Below are 15,266 nucleotides of genomic sequence, written 5' to 3'. Positions count from 1 at the left end.
TAGTTAGTTATGGGTCTTGTTAAGGCAAGTTATTTTTATGGTTATTTAAATTGATGCTTACTAATATTTAGTGAATTGTGATTAGTTAAAATTACATTTACTAAAGTTTTTACATTGTTAGTTATGATTAGTTATGGCTATGGATATATAGTTAACAACAACTACTATGTAACTGTATTACTAATTGCAACTATTAATGGTTCTGTTTATTACTCATGAGTACTAACTAGTTCTAATAATGACTTATAACTACTGTCTAGCCTTTGAGAACAGTTTTAACTACTAACTGTGGTTTCTACATGTTACTGCTAACCATTTATAATCACTATTTTGGGTACTAAATAGTCATGGCTCCCATGTAGTTTATGATTAGTGAGTACTAACCAGTTGCATTTGATGGTTATCATTGTTAACTATCTTTGGTCACAATTTTATGACTTTTAACTATTCAGAAATATCAAGTTGTGACTCCTAAATGGTTCTTAGACTGTCCTGATATAGAGTCAAGTTTGATGGTTGTGACTAGTAACTAGTTGTGGTTGTCAGTTTATAAATAGTAACTAGTAATTACTTATTATTATTAATTACAATAGTTAATTGTAGTTTTAGTTGTAGTTACAACCAATCATAGCTAGCTATGCATACAACTAGTTATACATTTATAAAGTGTTACATAGTTATTTGACCGAGAATGTCATGTAATCACAGAATTGCTTCCACGTTTTTCAAAGAATTGATGATCCATGCTTTGTGAGCAACATGTCTTTATTCTTTTTACTGCTCAATAATTTGCACCAGCCTCGAGCATCCTGATTAGCCTCCAATTAAAATAAATAAAATAAAAAATAAAAATAAAAAATAATTTGCAAAAAAAATTTATTACATTATAGCTGATTTACACTACTGTGTAAGTTTCAGGTGTACTGAAAAGTGAATCAGTTATACATAAATGAAGTGAAATGAGTGAAGTCACTCAGTCATATCTGACTCTTTGTGACCCCATGGACTGTAGCCTGCCAGGCTCCTCTGTCCATGGGATTCTCCAGGCAAGAATACTGGAGTGGGTTGCCATTTCCTTCTCCAGGGGGTCTTCCCAACCAAGGGATCGAACCCAGGTCTCCTGCATTGCAGGCAGACACTTTATCCTCTGGGCCACCAGGGATGCCCCCAGTTATACATATATCCACTGTTTTCTACATTCTTCTCCAATATAGGCCATTACAGAATATTGAGTTCCCTGTGCTATACAGTAGCTCCTTATTAATTATCTATTTAATATATAGTAATGAGTATATGTCAGTGGCAATGTGAAAATTTTCACTTCCCTTCCAACAACTGGTAACCATAATTTTGTTTTCTACATCTGTAACTCTATTTCTGTTTATAGATAAGTTCTTCTGAACTTATTATTTTGAACCTTTATTTTTTAGATTTCACATGTAAACAATATCATGTGATATTTGTCTTACTCTGTATGATTTATTGGGTCAGACCCCACAAGACACTGACCCTGACTTCCCCATATGTGTCCAGGAGTATCTTGCGGAGGAGGCCTGCTGCAGGGCTGGGGGCATTGATTGTAGCAGTGCCTGCATGGGACCTTTTGAAGGAGGTCAACATTATATTCTTTACCTCTACCATAGTTTGGTCTCAGGTCAAACAGAAGAGAGGGAACACATCCCCACATATCAACAGAAAATAATTGTAAAGATTTGCTAAGCATGACTGTGCTCATCAGAATAAGGCCCAGTTTCCCCTTCAGTCAGTATCTCCCATCAGAAAGTTTCCATTAGCCTCTTATCATTCTCAAACAGAGGGCAGACAGAATAAAAAAAATCACAGAAAACTAACCAGTCTGATCACATGGACCACAGCCTTGTCTAACTCAATGAAACTATGAGCCATGTAGTGTAGGTTCACCCAAGACGGATGGATCATGGTGGAGAGTTCTGACAAAACTTGGTCCACTGGAGAAGAGAATGGCAAACCACTTCAGTATTCTTGCCTTGAGAATCCCATGAACAATATGAAAAAGCAAAAATATAGGACACTAAAAGATGAACTCACCAGGTCGGTAGGTGACCAGTATGCTACTGGAGATTAGTGGAGAAATAACTTCAGAAAGAATGAAGAGACAGAGCCAAAACAAAAACAATACCCAGCTGTGGATGTGACTGGTGATGGAAGTCAAGTCCGATGCTGTAAAGAGCAATATAGCATAAGAACATGGAATGTTAGGTCCATGAATTGTAAAGGCAAATTGGAAGTGGTCAGACAGGAGATGGCAAGAGTGAGCATAGACATTTTAGGAATCAGTGAATGAAAATGGACAGGAATGGGTGAATTTAATTCAGATGTCCATTATATCTACTACTGTGGGCAAGAATCCCTTAGAAGAAATGGAGTAGCCATCATAGTCAACAAAAGAGTCCAAAATGTACTACTCGGATGCAATCTCAAAAATGACAGAATGATCTCTGTTCATTTCCAAGGCAAACAATTCAATATCACAGTAATCAAAGTCTTCCCTGATCAGTGATGCTGAAGAAGAGGAAGTTGAACGGTTTGGTGAAGTCCTACAAGACCTTCTGGAACTAACACCCAAAAAAGATGTCCTTTTCATTATAGGGAAAAGGAATGCAAAAGTAGGAAGTCAAGACAGAACTGGAGTAACAGGCAAATTTGGCCTTGGAGTACAAAATGAACAGGGCAAAGGCTAACAGAGTTTGCTAAGAGAACACACTGATCATAGCAAACACCCTCTTCCAACAACACAAGAGAAGACTCTACATATGGACATCACTAAATGGTCAATAGTGAAATCAGATTGATTATATTCTTTGCAGCCAAAGATGGACAAGCTCTCTATAGACAGCAAAAGAAGACTGGGAGCTGACTGTGGCTGAGAACATGAACTCCTTATTGCCAAATTCAAATTTAAATTGAAGAAAGTAGGGGAAACCACTAGACTATTCAAGTATGACCTAAATCAAAGTCCTTACTATTATACAGTGGAAGTGAGAAATAAATTTAAGGGATTAGATCTGAGAGAAGGACTGCCTGAAGAAATATGGGCTGAGGTTAATGACATTGTACAGGAGGCAGTGATCAAGACTATCCCTAAGAAAAAGAAATGCAAAAAGGCAAAATGTTCGTCTGAGGAGGCCTTACAAATAGGTGAGAAAAGAAGAGAAGAAGAAGCAAAGGAGAAAAGGAAAGATATTTGAATGCAATGTCCCAAAGAATAGCAAGGAGATATGAGAAAGCCTTCCTCAGTGATCAGGACAAAGAAATAGAGGAAAGCAATAGAATGGGAAAGACTAGAGACCTAGTCAAGAAAATGAGAGATATCAAAGTAAATTTTCATGTAAAGATGGGCACAATAAAGGACAGAAATGGTATGGACCTAACAGAAGAAGAAGATATTAAGAAGAGGTGTCAAGAATACACAGAGAAACTATACAAAAACATCTTCACAACCCAGATATTCACTATCATGTGATCATTCACATAGAGCCAGACATCCTGGAATGTGAAGTCAGGTGGGCTTTAGGAAGCATCACTATGAACAAAACTAGTGGAGTTCCATTTGAGCTATTTAAAATCCTAAAAGTTGATGCTGTGAAAATGTTGCATTCCATATGCCAGCAAATACGGAAAACTCAGCAGTGGCTACAGGACTGGAAAAGGTCAGCTTTCATTCCAATCCCAAAGAAAGACAATATCAAAGAATGCTCAAACTACTGCACAATTGCAGTAATCTCACATGCTAGCAAAGTAATACTCAAAATTCTCCAACCGAGGCTTCAACAGTACATGAACTGTGAACTTACAGATGTTCAAGCTGGATTTTAAAAAAGCAGAGGAACCAGTGATCAAATCGCCTACATCTGTAGTACCACACACAAAAAAAAAGAGTTTCCAGAAAAACATCAACTTTTGTTTTATTGACTATGCCAAAGCTTTTGACTGTTTGGATCACAACAAACTGTGGAAAATTCTTAAAGAGATAGGAATACCAGACCACCTGATCTGCCTCCCGATAAATCTGTATGCAGGTCAAAAAGAAACAGTTAGAACTGGATATTTAAGAACAGACTGATTCAAAATCAAGAAAAAAGTATTTCAGGGCTGTATAATGTCACCCTGCTTACTTAACTTATATGCATCATTAGAAATGCTGGACTGGGTGAGCCACAAGCTGGAATCAAGGTTACCGGGAGAAATCTCAATAACCTCAGATATGAAGATGACACGAACTTTATGACAGAAAACAAAGAAGAACTAAACAGCCTCTTGATGAAAGTGAAAGAGGAGAGTGAAAAAGTTGGCTTAAAACTCAACATTGAGAAAACTAAGATCAAGTCATCTAGTCCGATGACTTCATTGCAAAGAGATGGGGAAACAGTGGAAACAGTGATAGACTTTATTTATTTATTTTAATTTATTTTATTATTATTATTTTTTTAATTTTGGCTCTTTGGTATTTTTTTTCTTTTTTTTAATTTTTATTTTTATTGGAGGCTAATTATTTTACAATATTATATTGGTTGATTTTGTCATACATTGACATGAATCCTCCCCGGGTGTACATGAGTTCCCCCTCCCAAATCCCCCTCCCACCTCCCTCCTCCCCTTATCCTCCCTCTGGGTCATCCCCGCATACTAGGCCTGAGCGTCCTGTAATTTGCATCGACCCTGAACTGGCGATTCGTTTCACATATGATAATATACATGTTTCAATGCCATTCTCCCAAACCATCCCACCCTCACCCTCTCCCACAGAGTCCCAGAGACTGTTCTATACATCTGTGTCTCTTTTGCTGCCTCATATACGGGGTTATCATTTGCATCTTTCTAAATTCCATATATATGCGTTAGTATATTGTATTGGTGTTTTTCTTTCTGGCTTACTTCACTCTGTATAATAGGCTGTACTTTCATCCACCTCATTAGAACTGGTTCAAATGCATTCTTTTTAATGGCTGAGTAATACTCCATTGTGTATATGTACCAAAGCTTTCTTATCCATTCTTCTGAGGATGGACATCTAGGTGGCTTCCATGTCCTGGCTTTTATAAACAGTGCTGCAATGAACACTGGAGTCCATGTGTCTCTTTCAATTCTGGTTTCCTCGGTGTGTATGCCCAGGAGTGCGATTGCTGGATCATATGGCAGTTCTATTTCCAGTTTTTTGAGGAATCTCCACACTGTTTTCCATAGTGGCTGTACTAGTTTGCATTCCCACCAACAGTGTAAGAGGGTTCCCTTCTCTCCACACCCTCTCCAGCATTTATTGCATGTAGACTTTTGGATAGCAGCCATTCTGACTGGTGTGAAATGGTATCTCATTGTGGTTTTGATTTGCATTTATCTGATTATGAGGGATGTTGAGCATTTTTTCATGTGTTTGTTGGCCATCTGTATGTCTTCTTCGGAGAAATGTCTGATTAGTTCTTTGGCCCATTTTTTGATTGGGTCATTTATTTTTGTGGAATTGAGCTGCAGGAGCTGCTTGTATATTTTGGAGATTAATCCTTTACCAGTTGCATCATTTGTTATTATTTTCTCCCATTCTGAAGGCTGTCTTTTCACCTTGCTTATAGTTTCCTTTGCTGTGCAGAAGCTTTTGATTTTAATTAGGTCCCATTTGTTTATTTTTGCTTTTATGTCCAGTATTCTGGGAGGTGGGTCTTGAAGGGTCCTGCTGTGATTTATGTCGGAGAGGGTTTTGCCTACGTTCTCCTCTAGGAGTTTTATAGTTTCTGGTCTTACATTTAGCTCTCTAATCCATTTTGAGTTTATTTTGGTGTATGGTGTTAGGAAGTGTTCTAGTTTCATTCTTTTACAAGTGACTGACCAGTTTTCCCAGCACCACTTGTTAAAGAGACTGTCTTTTCTCCATTTTATATTTTTGCCTCCTTTGTCAAAGATAAGGTGTCCATAGATGCGTGGATTTATCTCTGGGCTTTCTATTTTGTTCCATTGATCTATATTTCTGTCTTTATGCCAGTACCATACTGTCTTGATGACTCTGGCTTTGTAGTAGAGCCTGGAAGTCCAGCAGGTTGATTCCCCCAGTTCCATTCTTCTTCCTCAAGATGGCTTTGGCTATTCAAGGTTTTTTGTATTTCCATACAAATTGTGAGATTATTTGTTCTAGTTCTGTGAAAAATATCGTTGGAAGCTTGATAGGGATTGCATTGAATGTATAAATTACTTTGGGTAGTATACTAATTTTTACAATATTTATTCTTCCAATCCATGAACATGGTATATTTCTCCATCTATTAGTGCCCTCTTTGATTACTTTCACTAGTGTTTTATAGTTTTCTATGTACAAGTCTTTTGTTTCCTTAGGTAGATATATTCCTAACTAGTTAATTCTTTTCGTTGCAACAGTGAATGGAATAGTTTCCTTAATTTCTCTTTCTATTTTCTCATTATTAGTGTATAGAAATGCAATGGATTTCTGTGTGTTGATTTTATATCCTGCAACTTTACTGTATTCATTGATTAGCTCTAGCAGTTTTCTGGTAGAGTCTTTAGGGTTTTCTGTGTAGAGGATCATGTCATCAGTGAATAGTGAAAGTTTTACTTCTTCTTTTCCAATTTGTATTTCTTTTATGCCTTTTTCTGCTCTGAATGCTGTAGCCAAAACTTCTAGAACTATGGTGAATAGTAGTGTTGAGTGTGGGCACCCTTTTCTTGTTCCTGACTTTAGGGGAAATGCTTTGGGGGGGCTCCAAAATACTACAGATAGTGACTGAAGTCCTGAAAATAAAGGATGCTTGCTCCTTGGAAGAAAATTTATGACCAAACTAGAGAGCATATTAAAAAGCAGAGGCATTACTTTGCCAACAATGCTCCATTTAGTCAAAGCTATAGTTTTTGCAGTTGTCTTGTATGGATGTGAGAATTGGAATATAAAGAAAGGTGAGTACCAAAGAATTGATGCTTTTGAACTGTGATGTTGGAGAAGACTCTTTAGAGTCCCTTGGGCAACAAGGTGATCTATCCATTCCATCCTTAAGGAAGCCAGTCCTGAATATTCATTGGAAGCACTGATGCTGAAGCTGAAAATCCAATACTTTGGCCACCTGATATGAAGATCTGACTCATTGGAAAATACCCTGATGCTGGGAAAGATTGAAAGCAGGAGGAAAAAGGGCCCAAAGAGAATGAGATTGTTGGATGGCATCATCAACTCACTGGACATATGTTTGAGTAATCTCCGGGAGTTGGTGATGGACAGGGAGGCCTTGCATTGTGCAGTTTATGGGGTCTCAAAGAGTCGGACAGGACGGAATGACTTAACTGAACTGTCTGACTTCACACAGTAAGACAATCGCTAGGCCCATCTGTGTTACTACAAATGGTATTATTTCATTCTTGTTTAAAGGTGAGTAATATTTCATTTCAAATATGTACCAAATTGTCTTTATCTATTCATTTGTTAATGAACATTTAGGTTTCTTCCATGTGCTAGTTGTTGTCAATAGTAGAGCAATGAACTTTGGGATATATGTATCTTTATTTTTTCCTTTTCTTTCCCTCTACTCCATGTCCTCCCAATCACAATACAGACAAGGCACAGGGCCTTCCTTGTCTGAGTTGTATATGGGGTGGGTTTACTCTGCCTCCTCTTTCTATACAGTGTAAGAACACAGCCTGTGGTAAGCATCAGGAGGCTGGTGTGCATGTATCTTTTTGAATCACAGTTTTCTCCAGATAAATACCGAGTTGCTAGATCAAATGGCAGCTCTACGTTTAGTTTTCTAAGGCACCTTCATCCAGTTCTCCACAGTGGCTGTACCAATTTACATTCACACCCCCAGCATAAGAAGGTGCCTTTTCTCCACATTCTCTCAGAATTCTTTTTTTTTTTTCTTTTGTAGATATTATGGTGATGACCATTCTGATTGATGTTAGGTGATAGATACCTCATTGCAGTTTTTTATTTGCATTTCTCTAATAATTATTGAAAGTAAAAACTTTTCTTATGCATTTTATCCATCTGTATGTCTTCTTTGGAAAATGTATATTTACATCTTTTGCCCATTTTTTGATTGGGTTGTTGTTTTTTTGTTTTGTTTTGTTTTATAATTGAGTTGCATGGGCTGTTTGTATACTTTGGTGATTAACCCATTGTTAATTGCTTCATTTGCAAACAGTTTCTCCCATTCAGAATTGTCTTTCTATTTTGTAAACAGTTTAATTTGCTGTGCAAATTCCTTAAGTTCAAATAGGTTCCATTTGTTTATTTTTGTTTTTATTTTTTATTACTCTATGAGGTGGATCAAAAAGATCTTTCTGTGGTTTATGCCACAGTGTTCTGCCATTATTTTCCCATAAGAATCTTATAGTATGCTGTCTTACATGTAGGTTTTTAACCCAACTTAAATTTACTTTTGTGTATGGTATTAGAGACTATTTTAATTTCATTATTTTTTTGTGTGTGTAGCTGTCCATTTATTCTAGCAGCACTTGCAGTCTTTTCTCCATTGTACTTTATTGCCTCCTTGTCATAGATTAGATGTTCATAGGTGCTTGAGTTTATCTCTACAATGTCTATCTTGTTCCAATGATCTATGTTTCCATTGTTTTCCGATAGCACCATACAGTTTTAATAACTGTACCTTTGTAGTGTAGTCTGAAGTCAAGGGGCCTGATTCTTTCAGTCTGCTTTTCTTTCTCAAGTTTCATTTGGCTATTTGTGGTCTTTTCTGTTTCCATACAAATTGTAAATTTTTTGTTCTAATTCCGTGGAAAATGCCATTGGTGATATGCTAGAGACTGCATTGTAGATTGCTTTGAGTAATATGTTCATTTTGACAAACATGATTCTTCCAATCCAAGAACAAGATGTATATCTCCAACTTTTAGTATCATCTTTAATTTCTTTCATCCATCTCCTATAGTTTCATGCATACAGATTGTTTTGTTACCTTCGGTAGATTTATTCCTAGAAATTTTATTTTTGATGAAACTTTAAATTGAATAGTTTGCTTAATTTCACTTTATGATCTTTTGTTATTAGTATATAGGAATGCACATTAATATTATGTATTAATTTTGTACCCTGAAATGTAAGCAAATTCATTGATGAGCTCTCATAGTTTTCTGGTGGCATCACTAAGATTGTATATGTATACTATCATGTCATCTGTCCAATAAAGGACAGAAATGGTATGGACCTAACAGAAGCAGAAGACACTAAGAAGGGCTGGCAAGAATACATAGAAGAACTATACAAAAAAGATATTAATGACTCAGATAACCACAGAGGTGTGGTCACCACCTAGAGCCAAACATCATGGAATGTGAAGTTAAGTGACCCTTAGGAAGCATCACTATGAGCAAAGCTAGTAGAGGTGATGGAATTCCAGTTGAGCTACTTAAAATCCTAAAAGATGATGCTGTGAAAATGCTGCACTCAATATGCCAACAAACTTGGAAAACTCAGCAGTAACCAAAGGAATGGAAAAAGTCATTTTTTATTCCAACCCCAAAGAAAGGCAATAACAAAGATTGTTCAAACTGCCACATGATTGCACTCATCTCACACTAGAAAAGTAACACTCAAAATTTTCCAAGCTAGGCTTCAACAGTATGTGAACCAAGAACTCCCAGATGTTCAAGCTGGATTTAGAAAAGACAGAGGAATCAAATGGCCAACATCTGTTGGATCGCAGCAAAAGTCAGAGAATTCCAGAAAAACATCTACTTCTGCTTCATTCAATACACAAAAGCCTTTGACTGTGTGGATCACAACAAACTGGAAAAATTCTTCAAGAGATGGGAATAACAGACACCCTTACCTGCCTTCTGATAAACCTGTATGCAGGTCAAAAAGCAACAGTTAGAATTGGACATGAAACAGTGGACGGGTTTAAAATTGGGAGAAGAGTACATCAAGGCTGTATATTGTCACCCTGCTTATTTAACTTAAATGCAGAGTACATCATATGAAATGCAGGACTGAACGAAACACAAGCTGGAATCATGATTGCCGGTAGAAATATCAATAACTTCAGATATGTAGATAACATCACCCTTATGGCAGAAAGCAAAGAAGAACTAAAAAGCCTCTTGGTGAAAGTGAAAGAAGAGAGTGGAAAAGCTGGCTGAAAACTCATCATTCAGATCTTGACATCTGGTCCCATCACTTCATGGCAAATAGATGGGGAAACAATGGAAACAGTGACTTTATTTTCTTGGTCTCCAAAATCACTGTAGATGGTGACTGCAGCCATGAAATTTAAAAATGCTTGCTCCTTGGAAGAAAAGCTATGATCAACCTAGGCAGCATATTAAAAAGCAGAGGCATTACTTTGCCAACAAGTTCTGTCTAGTCAAAGCTTTGTTTTTTCCAGTAGTCATGTATGGATGTGAGAGTTGAACCATAATAAAAGCTGAATTCCAAAAAATTGATGCTCTTTAAGTTCTGGTATTGGATAAGACTCCTCAGAATCTCTTGGAAAGCAAGGAGGTCAAACCAGTCCATTGTAAAGGAAATTAACACTGAATATTAATTGGAAGGACTTATTCTGAAGCCAAAGCTCCAATACTTTGGCTACCTGATGCAAGGAACTCTTTCTTTGGAAAATACCCTGAAGCTGGGAGAGATTGAAAGGAGTAGAAGGGGATGACAGAGGATGAGATGGTTGGATGACTTCACCAAGTTGATGGACATGAGCTTAAGCTAGCTCCAGGAATTGGTGATGGACAGAGAAACCTGGCTTGCTGCAGTCCATGGGGTCACAAAGAGTCGTACATGACTGACTGAACTTAACTGATTATGTCATTGGAAAACAATGATAGTTTGACTACTTCTTTTCCAATTTGAATTTCTTTTACTTGTTTTTCTTCTCTGATCCTGATGGCTAGGATTTCCAAACCTATGTTGAATAAAAGTGGTGAGAGTGGACATCCTTGTATTATTCTTAACCTTGGATGAAGTGCTTTCATTTTCACAAATGAGAATGATGTTTCCTATGGGTTTGTCATATATGGCCTTTATTCTGTTGAGGTATGTTCCATCTATGCCCATTTTTTAGAGAGCTTTTTGTCATACATGGGTTTGTATTTTGTCAAAACGTTTTCTGTACCTATTGATATGATCATATGGCTTTATTCTTCAATTTATTGATATGGTGTATCATTTTGTTTGATTTACAGATATTGTAAAACCCTTGCATCCCTGGGATAAATCCCCCAACACATTTTAATGTGTTGTTGGACTCAATTTGCTAGTTTTGTTAAGGTTTTTATGTCTATATTCATCAGTTATATTGCTTATAATTTTCTTTTTGTGTGTGTGTATGTGTAGTATCTCTGGGTTTGCTATTGGGATGAACATGACCTCATAGAATGAGCTTGGGAGTTATTCTTCTGCAGATTTTTGGAAGAATTTAATCAGGATACATCTCAAATCTTCTGTAAATGTTTGACAGATTAACCTTATGAAGCCATATGGTCCTGGATTTTGGTTTGATGGTATTTTTAATTCAGTTTCAATATCAGTACTTGTGATTAGTCTATTCTTATTTTCTATTTCTTCTTGGTTGCAACTTGGAAGGTTGTACCTTTCTAAGAAATTATCCATTTCTTCTAGGTTGTTTATTTTATTTGTGTATTGTTGCTTGTAGTTGTCTCATAATCCTTTGTAATTCTGTGGTGTAATTTGTTTTTTCATTTCTAATTTCATTGAATTGAGTTCTTTCTCTTTTTTATTTGAGTCTGACTAAATGTTTATCAATTTTGTGTATCTTCTCAAAGAACCAACTTTTGGTTTCATTGATCTTTGCTACTGATTTCTTCCCTATTTCATTTATTCCTGCTCTGGCTTTTATGACTTCTTTTGTTTCTATTCACTTTAGGTTATGATTGTTCTTTCTCTAGTTTCTTTAGATGAAAGTTTATGCTGTTTATTTGGGATTTTTCTTGTTTCTTGGCTATGATGGCATTTCTATAAACTTCTGTCTTAGAACTGCCTTTACATTGTTTCATAGGTTTTGGATCATTGTGTTTTCATTTTTATTTGACTCTAGGTATTGTTTTTTTATTTCCTTTTTCTATTTCTTTAGTGATCTATTGGTTGTTTAATTGAATACTGTTTAGCCTCCACATCTTTGTGTTTTAGTTTTAATTTTTTTCTTGTAGTTGATTTCTAATTTTAATGAATTTTGTTCAGAAAAGATATTCAATATGATTTCAATTTTCTTGAATTTACTGAGTCTTTTTATTTATTTATTTATTTTAATTGGAGGCTAATTACTTTACATGATTGTATTGGTTTTGCCATACATTGACATGAATCTGCCCCGGGTGTACATGTGTTCCCCATCTAAAACCCCCCTTCCACCTCCCTCCCCATCCCATCCCTCTGGTTCATCCAAGTACACCAGCCCCGAGCATCCTGTATCATGCATCAAACCTGGGCTGGAGATTCATTTCACATATGATAATATACATGTTTCAATGCCATTCTCCCAAATCATCCCACCTTCACCCTCTCCCACAGAGTCCAAAAGACTGTTCTATACATCTGTGTCTCTTTTGCTGTCTCGTATACAGCGTTATCGTTACCATCTTGCTAAATTCCATATATACGCGTTAGTATATTGTATTGGTGTTTTTCTTTCTGGCTTACTTCACTCTGTATAATAGGCTCCAGTTTAATCCACCTCATTAGAACTGATTCAATGTATCCTTTTTAATTGCTGAGTAATACACCACTGTGTATACAAACCACAGATTTCTTATCCATTCGTCTACAGATGGACATCTAGGTTGTTTCCATGTCCTGGCTATTATAAATAGTCCTGCAATGAACACTGGAGTCCATGTGTCTCTTTCAATTCTGGTTTCCTGAGCGTGTATGCCCAGGAGAGCGATTGCTGGATCGTATGTCAGTTCTATTTCCAGTTTCTTAAGGAATCTCCACACTGTTCTTCATAGTGTTTGTACCAGTTTCCATTCCCACCTACAGTGTAAGAGGGTTCCCTTCTCTCCACACCCTCTCCAGCATTTATTGCTTGTGGACATTTGGATAGCAGCCATTCTGACTGGTGTGAAATGGTACCTCATTTTGGTTTTGATTTGCATTTCTCTGAATCTGAGTGATGTTGAGCATTTTTTTCATGTGTTTGTTAGCCATCTGTATGTCTTCTTTGGTGAAATATCTGTTTAGTTCTTTGGCCCATTTTTTGATTGGGTCATTTATTTTTCTGGAATTGAGCTGCAGGAGATGCTTGTATATTTTTTAGATTAATCCTTTGTCAGTTGCTTCATTTGCTATTATTTTCTCCCATTCTGAAGGCTGTCTTTTCACCTTGCTTACAGTTTCCTTTGCTGTGCAGAAGCTTTTGATTTTAATTAGGTCCCATTTGTATAATTTTGCTTTTATTTCAATATTCTGTGAGGTGGGTCATGGAGGATCCTGCTGTGGTTTATGTCAGAGAGTGTTTTGCCTATGTTCTCCTCTAGGAGTTTTATAGTTTCTGGTATTACGTTTATATCTTTAATCCATTTTGAGTTTATTTTTATGTATGGTGTTAGGGAGTGTTTTGGTTTCATTCCTTTACCAGGGGTTGACCAGTTTTCCCAGCACCACTTGTTAAAGAGATTGTCTTTTCTCCATTGAATATTCTTGCCTCCTTTGCCAAAGATAAAGTGCCCATAGGTGCATGGATTTATCTCTCAGCTTTTTATTTTGTTCCATTGATCTATATTTCTGTATTTATGTCAGTACCATACTGTCTTGATGACTGTGGCTTTGTAGTAGAGCCTGAAGTCCAGCAGGTTGATTCCCCCAATTCCATTCTTCTTTCTCAAGATTGCTTTGGTTATTCGAGGTTTTCTGTATTTCCATACAAATTGTGAAATTAATTATTCTAGCTCTGTGAAAAACACCATTGGTAGCTTGATAGGGATTGCATTGAAACTATAAATTACTTTGGGTAATATATTCATTTTAACAATATTTATTCTTCCAATCCCCGAACACGGTATATTTCTCCATCTATTAATGTCCTCTCTGATTTCTTTCACCAGTGTTTTATAGTTTTATATATATAGTTCTTTTGTTTCTTTAGGTAGATATATTCCTAAGTATTTTATTCTTTTCGTTGCAATGGTGAATGGAATTGTTTCCTTAATTTCTCTTTTTTCTCATTGTATAGGAATGCAAGGAATTTCTGTTTGTTGATTTTATATTCTGCAACTTTACTATATTCATTCATTAGCTGTAGTAATTTTCTCTTTTTTCTCAGTGTATAGGAATGCAAGGGATTTCTGTTTGTTGATTTTATATTCTGCAACTTTACTATATTCATTCATTAGCTCTAGTAATTTTCTGGTAGAATCTTGAGGGTTTTCTGTGTAGAGGATCATGTCATCTTCAAACAGTGAGAGTTTTACTTCTTCTTTTCTGATTTGGATTCCTTTTATGTCTTTTTCTGCTCTGATTGCTGTGACCAACACTTCCAAAACTGTGTTGAATAGTAATGGTGAGAGTTGGCACCCTTGTCTTGTTCCTGACTTTAGGGGAAAGGCTTTCAACTTTTCACCATCGAGGATAATGTTTGCTGTGGGTTTGTCATATATAGCTTTTATTATGCTAAGGAATGCTCCTTCTATTCCCGCTTTCTGGAGGGTTTTGTTCATAAATGAATGTTGAATTTTGTCGAAAGCTTTCTCTGCATCTATTGAGATAATCATATCGTTTTTATCTTTCAATTTGTTAATATGGTGTATTACATTGACTTGCGGATATTGAAGAATCCTTGCATCCCTGGGATAAAGCCCACTTGGTCATGATGTATGATCTTTTTAATGTGTTGTTGGATTCTGATTGCTAGAATTTTGTTCAGGATTTTTGCATCTATGCTCATCAGTGATATTGGCCTGTAGTTTTCTTTTTTCTGTGGCATCTTTGTCAGGTTTTGGTATTAGGGTGATGGTGGCCTCATAGAAAGAGTTTGGAAGTTTACCTTCCTCTGCAATGTTCTGGAAGAGTTTGAGTATGATAGGCATTAGCTCTTCTCTAAATTTTTGGTAGAATTCAGCTGTGAAGCTGTCTGGACCTGAGCTTTTTTTTGCTGGAAGATTTCTGATTACAGTTTCCATTTCCGTGCTTGGGATGGGTCTGTTAAGATTTTCTATTTCTTCCTGGTTCAGTTTTGAAAATTTGTACTTTTCTAAGAATTTGTCCATTTCTTCCAAGTTGTCCATTTTATTGGCATATAATTGCTGATAGTAGT

General features: G+C 36.4%; 1 non-coding gene across 1 annotated transcript; it reads right to left on the bottom strand.

Annotated features, from left to right (window-relative positions):
• Positions 1-7,561: 7,561 nt before the first annotated feature.
• LOC129535334 (small nucleolar RNA SNORA51) lies at positions 7,562-7,693 on the bottom strand. Its single transcript, XR_008681608.2, has one exon. It is a non-coding gene; the product is annotated as a small nucleolar RNA SNORA51 (small nucleolar RNA).
• Positions 7,694-15,266: the final 7,573 nt, after the last annotated feature.

This window comes from Moschus berezovskii, chromosome X (genome assembly GCF_049115385.1).
Source record: "Moschus berezovskii isolate FMDL1 chromosome X, NW_MosBer_1.0, whole genome shotgun sequence".
In the NCBI taxonomy this organism is placed as follows: domain Eukaryota; kingdom Metazoa; phylum Chordata; class Mammalia; order Artiodactyla; family Moschidae; genus Moschus; species Moschus berezovskii.
The sequence above is the reverse complement of the archived record's forward strand: the minus strand, read 5'-3'. Positions and strand labels throughout refer to the sequence as shown.